The sequence below is a fragment of the Pongo abelii genome, chromosome Y (assembly GCF_028885655.2).
Source record: "Pongo abelii isolate AG06213 chromosome Y, NHGRI_mPonAbe1-v2.0_pri, whole genome shotgun sequence".
Classification (NCBI taxonomy): Eukaryota; Metazoa; Chordata; class Mammalia; order Primates; family Hominidae; genus Pongo; species Pongo abelii.
The window spans coordinates 50,468,223-50,476,681 of NC_072009.2; positions in this window are offsets into that span (position 1 = coordinate 50,468,223).

The following is an 8,459-nucleotide window of genomic DNA, read 5'->3' on the forward strand; positions in this document are numbered from 1 at the left end:
TTTCTACTAAAAATCATAAAGTTAGCCAGGTGTGGTGGCAGGCCCCTGTAATCTCATCTACTCAGGAGGCTGAGGCAGGAGAATCACATGAACCCATGACGCAGAGGTTGCAGTGAGCTGAGATTGTGCAACTGTGCCACTGTACTCCCGCCTGAGTGATAGCTCAAGACTTTGTCTAAAACAAAAGAAAAATATATAAAATTTGGTGTTGGAAAGGTTACGAAGAAACAGTGTCATACCAGAGCAGCACTGGTGAAAAATGTATATATGACTTTAACAGATGACAGACTGAAAAACAGAAAAAATTAAAAAGTGGCATGTACCAGAACAACTAGAAATTTTTCAAACAATACCAGAAGATGAATATCTACATCTACCAAGCTCAACTTTTCGAAGAATGCTCCTAAAACTCTAGTGTCTGTCCAACACCACAAATTCAAAAGCAGCCGGTTATGTGCTGCCAGCCAGAATGTTAGCAGTAATCCAGGGTCACGTCTGTCTGATGCAAAGAATATGGAGCTACTATATTCAACTATCAAGAAAGACAATTGCCCCTTACAGCCCTATTCACAAAAGAACACAGTGACTGGCCTTCAGGAACTCAAGAATCTGGACCCTATTGCAGCAGATCAGCAGGATACAGTGGTCTTCAAGGAGGAGGAAGGGAAGCTTATCAGGGCTTTATCAGATCCCAGGGCAGGACAGTGTGGAATAGAGAACAAGACCAAGATTCACCCACTATTTTCTCAGAACTCTGGCTCAGTTACTGCTTCCATGGCTGCAGACTCAGCTACCAAAAAAGCTATAGAGTTATTAATGGGGCTATTAGCAGCCAATGGAGAAACAGACATGCATATATTACTTGCAAGAGAGAAAGGTGGACAAAGAAGTGTTACTGACAATGGCAGAGATCAGCCTTTTATCAAGAAGATGTACTTCACCAGAGGGCTATCAGAAAATGCCAGCACATACAGATATATTGTAGTGAAGAAAGAGGATGGATTCACCCAGATGTTGCTATAAACTAGATCAACATAAAAAAATGCACTGAATATAGAAGTAATTAAAGAAATGGTTAATGCTCTGAATAGGGCTGCTGTGGGTGGGAGCAAGCTTGTGCTGTTCAGCGCAGGTGGAAGTGTCCTTTGCTGTGGTCTCGATTTTGGGTACTTTCTGAAGTATTTAAGGAAGGTCAGAAACAGAACAAGCCTTGAAATGATGAACACAATCAAGAACATTGTGAATAATTTCAATCAATTTTAAAAGCCTATTTTTGAATCAGTCAGTGGCCCATCCTTTGGAATAGGTGCATCCACACTGCCTCTTTGTGATTTCTTCTGAGCTAATGAAAAGGCTTGGTTTCAAATCCCTTATATGACATCTGGACAGAGTCCAGATGGCTGTTGTGTTACTTTAGCTCCTACTTGAACTTTGCATCATCCAGCCTCCTTAATTATTGTGACTATGAGACATTGCTTCATCCTTTGATTGGTCCCAGCCTAAGGTCTCAGGCCAAGCTGTCACTTCAGCTCCTTTCTTAGTCCAGGACCAAGTTCCAAGGTGGAGACTTGTAGCTTCTACAAATCATCACTTCAGCTCCAGGTGAATCCAAGACCAAGTTTCAGGGCCAAGATGAATAACGCTTACTCCAAAAACACTAAGCACATTCCTTTACTTCTCTGCCTTTAGAAACTGTAAAGCACAGTCTCATAATAGGTAAACCACTCACATTCCACCCCCACTGTGAAGAGTTTCTTACTTTCACTTATAAAAGTTTTGATTCAACATTTTTGCATCCATCCTCCTTAATTTTCTTGGCCAGGAGACAAAGAACTCTGTGTGATACCTCACATTTAGAGATTTCTAGATTGTAGTGCACTAATGAGACCACAATGATTGAAGTCTGGGAATTGAGCTATGGGATGCATCAGCCTTGCGTGACCAACTGACAAACTGTCCCCACACTGTGATACATACCATTGAGGGCATTCAACCATATAGTGGTCATGAACAGAGTCTGAAAAGGGGCAAGGCAAATTGATACAGCCTAGAAACCTGAGGGACACCATCAAGCAGCCATACATATGCATTTTCGAAGTTCGAAGGAAGAGACAAAAGATCATGAAGACTATTTAACAAAATAGTCATAAAGAATGCAACAATTTAAGACAATAAGTAAACATCCAAGAAGCTCAACAGACTCCAAGTAACAAAAACTCAAAGAAACAAACTCAAAGTTACCTGATAATTAAACTGTCTAAAACAAACACAAAGAGAATCTTGAGGATTTTCAAAGGAAGGAGAGGAAATAGCAAGTCATGTAAAAGGGACCCTAAAAATAGCCAGTGGATTGCTTATCTTAATAACCACTGAAAAGCAGTAGATTACTTATCTGAAAACTAAGAAGATAGAAAGCAGTAGACTAATATGTTCCAAGTGATGTCAGAAAAAACTGTCAAACCTAAACCTTATGATCCACCAAATTGTCCATCAAAGTTGAGGGACACATTATGACATTCCCACATAAAAGCTGGCACCCTTTACAAGTAGACTACCCTTTAAGAAATGTCTTATGGAGTACTTCAGGGTAGAATGGACAGACACTCAAAGGCAGTATGAACAAACAAAGGTTAAGGTAAAGATAAATATATGTACAAATATATAAGATACAACATTTAGCTGGGCACGGTGGCTCACACCTGTAATCCCAGCACTTTGGGAGGCCGAGTTGAATGGTTCATGCAGTCAGGAGATCAAGACAATCCTGGCTAACACGGTGAAACCCCTTCTCTACTAAAAATACAAAAAAATTGACAGGCAATGTGGCAGGCAACTGTAGTCTCAGCTACTCGAGACGCTGACATAGGAGAATGGCATGAATCTGGGAGTCGGAGCTTTCAGTGAGCCTACATCACACCACTGCACTCCAGCCTGGGTGACAGGGCGAGACTCCATATCAAAAAGAAAAAAAAAATTAACAATATGCACCTCCACAAGTTGTTCTCCATGTACCTTAAGACACATACATATTTAATTAAAAAAAAAACTTCTACTTTGTGTTTTTGACATAAAATGAATAAAGGTATAATTTTGAGGACTCAGTAAGTGAAATAGTGGAGGTAAATTATACAAGAGTAAAGGTTTTCTATGTTACTGAAGGTAAGCTAGTGTAACTTTAAAAATGTTATAACATTAGAATATTCCATACAATCATCATAGGAACCACAATTAAACAAACAAACACAAAGGACTAATAGGCAGGAAGAAAGCTTTCTGTTCTACACCAGAAGGTTGTGGCTGTGGATTTAGCTACTCTCACCTGAGGCTACTGAGCAAGCTCTCATGCACCATAGCATAGCTGCTATTTCACACAATTTTCACTACACCAGTGGTGACGAAATAGAAGAGGTTCATCCATACGCAGAAGCTATTGAAGAACTGGAGGCAGAAAGGAGTGGCTATGTGGAGACACAAATGAAAAAAAGTTGGCACAGCAACTGCTCCAATCCTGTGTCTTTCCTCATGGCTTCCCAGGAGTTTGAGGTTGAAAGTATTTTTGACAAAAGACAAGATTACAATGGGAATACAGAGTATTTGATTCGGTGGAAAGGTTATGACAAACAGGATGACACTTGGGAACCAAAGCAACACCTCTCGGACTGCGAAAAATATATACATGATTTTAAGAGACAACAGACTGAAAAACAGAAAAAACTGACATGGACTAGAACCAGTAGAATTTTGTCAAACAATGCCAGAAGAAGAAATTCCAGATCTACAAAAGCAAGCTACTCTACGAAATCTCCTAAAACGCTAGTGACTGATAAACATCACAGATCCAAAAACAGCAAGTTATTTGCTGCCAGCAAGATCGTTAGGAGAAAGGCAGCTTCAATTCTCTCCAACACACAGAATATGGGGATAACAAGTTCAACTATCAAGACCCTTGCACCTGACAGCCCCTTTAATGACAAGAAAAGTGTGAGTGGCTTTCAGAAACATGAGAAACTGGACCCTATTGCAGCAGATCAGCAGGACACGGTGGTCTTCAAAGTGACAGAAGGGAAACTCCTCCAGGACCATTTGTCACGTCCTGGTGCAGAACAAACTGGACTAGAGAACAAGACTCAGATCCACCCACCAATGTCGCAGATGTATGGCTCAGTTACTGCTTCCACGGACACAGGTTCAGTTACCCAAAAAGGTATAGTGGTATTAATAGACTCATTAGCAGCCAATGGAAAAACAGACATGCATACCTCAGTTTCAAAGGTGAAAGGTGGGCAAAGAAATATTACTGATGACAGAAGACCAGCTTTTTATCAAGAAGATGTACTTTACCATAAGGTTAACAGAAAGTGCCAGGACTTACAGAGACATTGTAGTGAAGAAAGAGGATGGATTCACCCAGATAGTGCTATCAACTAGATCGACAGAAAAAAATGCACTGAATACAGAAGTAATTAAAGAAATGGTTAATGCTCTGAATAGTGCTGCTGTGGATGACAGCAAGCTCGTGCTGTTCAGTGCAGCTGGAAGTGTCTTTTGCTGCAGTCTTGATTTTGGGTACTTTCTGATGCACTTAAGGAATGACAGAAACAGAGCAAGCCTTGAAATGGTGGACACCATCAAGAACTTTGTGAATACTTCTATTCAATTTTAAAAGCCTATTGTTGTATCAGTCAATGGCCCTGCCATTGGACTAGGTGCATCCATCCTGCCTCTTTGTGATCTCATGTGGGCAAATGAAAAGGCTTGGTTCCAAACCCCTTATACGACCTTTGGACAGAGTCCAGATGGCTGTTCAACCATTACATTTCAAAAAATGATGGGTAAAGCATCTGCCAATGAAACATTATTTGCTGGGTGAAAGCTGACAGCACGGGAGGCATGTGCCAAAGGTATGGTTTCTCAGGTATTTTTGAGTGGAACTTTCACCCAAGAGGTTATGATTCAAATTAAGGAGCTTGCCTCATATAATCAAATTGTACTGGCAGAATGTAAGGCCCTTGTTCACAGCAATATTAAGTTGGAGATGGAACAGGCCAATGAGAGAGAGTGTGAGGTGCTGAGGAAGATCTGGAGCTCAGCCCAAGGGATAGAATCCATGTTAAAGTATGTTGAAAATAAAAGTGATGAGTTTTAATTGTCAGTCTGTCTGCTCAGGACACAAGAACTAAGCTGAACCAAATGCATCATGAGTTGCAAGATGCCCTAATCCATCTTCATAACCCAAAATAGTTTCACCCATAGCTAAGGCTTGGAAACAGAACTGGAAATGTCCAAACTAGGTATTTAAATGGTCACATAATTTTTAAGCACTGTAGCTTTAAAAGAAGTAATAAAACAGCTTGTTTGTCCAAATGTGTTTATTTTGTGCTCACATAAGCCCATATATAAAAGCAGACTGTTGGGTACTAGATTCTTCTTGTAAGCTCCAATATGTATCTATGGCTACTACTATATATAAGACCAGAGTTGTGTTTTATTGGATGTTTATGACAGAGAATCCTGTAACAATGTTGATTTTTCTTATTTTTATATCCTAGAATACTGTTACTGGGTTACAAGTCAGCCTTAGCTTCCCTCCCAAAAAAGACACAGAAATGTCAGAGATGGTGCCTTTAACTTTACACTGGCACAAACACCTCAGAGACACATAATTATAAATTAAAAGACTTCTCTTTTAGAATAAATATTTCTGGCACAAAATTCACTGATGATCATTCTCCTAAACTGAACATATGACTAGAATTAGTGGTGAGATATCACTTGATTTTCTTTTCTTTTATATATGTCTAGTTCTTACCCAGTTAACAAAAGAAAACTTTATCTCTCTAAGGTAAAACTTGTTGCACCATATTAGTGAAATATGGAATCACTTTGGTGGAAATATTCAGGTTTTAATGTTTGTAATGTGCAGATTTAGGTTACCTTAGAGTATGCTCTAGTTAATAAGTTAAAATTCTGGACACATTATTAAAGGCAGAAACTTCTTTCAAAACAAAGACCCCTACACTCTGTATGACCTTTACAATTATCAGTGTCTCTTTTTATCAGCACGCAATTTTCTAGAACACTGTATGTGTTCAGTTACCCAAAAGCTCTATGAATACTGTCTTGATGGTTTTTATCGAGGCTCCATTACATAGGCATAATTGAATAATCCACTGGCCACTGGTGATGAATGTCATCTTTTTCACAAGATCTCTAGGGTGTCACTTCACCAGCCAACAATCTCTGTGGATGATGGCACCTTTGTGCAAGTTTCTCTTGAGCCTGCTTGTCTAATTTTAAACACCCATCTTACAGGCGGCACTCAGATCAAACTATGGGCTTAGCTTTCAGTTTTCTATGGATGCACCAGGCACAGAATGGAGGCAGATGCATGAGTGAGTGTTGGTTGAGTTCCATCACTGCACACAGCTTTACATGTTTTCTCTGATGAGGTAAGCAGGTAAGGTGCTGGTAAAGGTGACAGTTCCCTGAAAATCTTTAGGTGAATCAGGCATAGCACAAGCTTTCTCTTCTGCAGGCACTGAAGAATGCAGTGGCATCCAGAAATGAAGAAATGCCAGAAAATGCAAAGACCTAAAGACGTCGTCTCAGCCCTGGCTTGGGAATGGTTTAGATCTGGGATATCTAAAGCGCAAATGTCCTGCTTTCTTTTTTTCTTTTTCTTTTCTTTTTTTCTTTTTCTCATCTATGGGATCACTATGGCTTAAATTAGGTTTTTCAAAGGGCTCTGTCTCTCTTTCTACTTGAAATTAGGATCTTGTGTTTTCTTCACTCTTTCTGTCTTTCACTGCTTTTTATTTATTATGACATGCTATGGAAGAAATGTGTTTCAGCCCAGCATCTTTCTATTGACTGTAGGGCTGTGTGTCAGAAGCAGTAAGATTTTGGCTTAGCAATAACATAACGTCTTCCTATTTGAGAGCAAAAAAAAAGGCTAGATATTATAAAGGCTCTATATATTTATTGATGTATCATAAAACTTCCCCAGGTCTTACTTTATTTGTTTAAGGTACTGTAATGAAAAGGAAACTTGCAATTTACTGGCACCTCATTCATTGGGCATTTCCTATAGGGGTAGTAAGGAACATGGAGGGTCAGATGTAAAAACTGGAAAAGCTGATGATGGTGTGACTAAAAATTCTCTACATTAAGAAGATGAGAAAACCTGGAGTAACAAAATTTGATTTTGATTGTTTCCAGGGAGAATGTTTCTCTAACATTTGGGAGTTGTTTCTTGTGGGCTCTTCTGATATGACTGCTAAGAAGGCATGAACAATTTTACAATATTTACAAAGATGTGGGTTGTTTCACGGAGCAAAAAGCCTTGCACATAGGAAATTTCAAACAATGTGCCTTCAACCCTCAGAAACTACCTAGCTCTTCAGTATTATTGAGAAAAAAAAGCTATGTAGTTGTGCTGTATTAATAGTAAAATTTCCACAGGCAGAGAAACAGCCTGGACTATCAGGCTGCAGACAGAAATTTAAGAATCCTGCACAATCCTGTGGCCCAAGCAAATAATCTTTTAAAAAGCCCAACTTTGTGTGTGTGTGTGCTTAAGACATGCCCACAGCGACTCAGATAAAAAAAAGACCCCATATTAAAATGTTGTGTCTTTTGTGTAACCAGATTGCTTCCAGGAAATAGTCTCTCTTTTTTAGAACATGTACATATTGGACTCCAGTGTGTTACAAAGGGCACCTTATTTTACTAAACATGCTTCAGGCTCTGAGACAAATTTCAGTAAATTATCATTTTAGCCTCTGGACCCATGCCAAGGTCCTCAGCCATCCTTTCACTTTAGCTCTTGTGTGGCTCAGGGCCAAGTTCTTGAGCCAAGCTGAGTCATTGCATCAGGTATTAATATTTCCAGGCACAAGGACCCAGGAAAGATGAGTAGTGCTTTCTTCAAAACTAGTTAGTACATTTTCTTTCTTCTGAGGCCATAAAAATATCAGACTCTTTCTCAGAGTGGGCAACTGACTCTACTCCACCAGAAGTTAACATATTAAACATTTGCTATCATCTCACCTTTTGAATTCATAATTTTTAATTTTCTTGAGATTAAAAAAATCTATATGTCACCTAAAAATGAGAGACTGATAGATTTTGGTTCTCTGGGGCACAGCCACTTTTGTCTATGATTCATGGACTGAGAAAAGCTTTAATTAAAAAGGTCACTAGTAGCTGGGCACAGTGGCTCATGACTGCTATCACAGCACTTTGGGTGGCCAATGCAGGTAGATCATGAGGAGATCGAGATCGAGATGACCCTGGCTAACACGGTGAAGCCCGCATGAAGCCTATTAAAAATACAAAAAAAAGTTGTGTGTGGTGGTGGGCACCTGTAGTGACAGCTACTTGGTCGGCTAAGGCAAGAGAATGGCATAAACCCCGGAGATGTAGCTTGCAGATACCCAAGATCACTCAAGTGGGCTCCA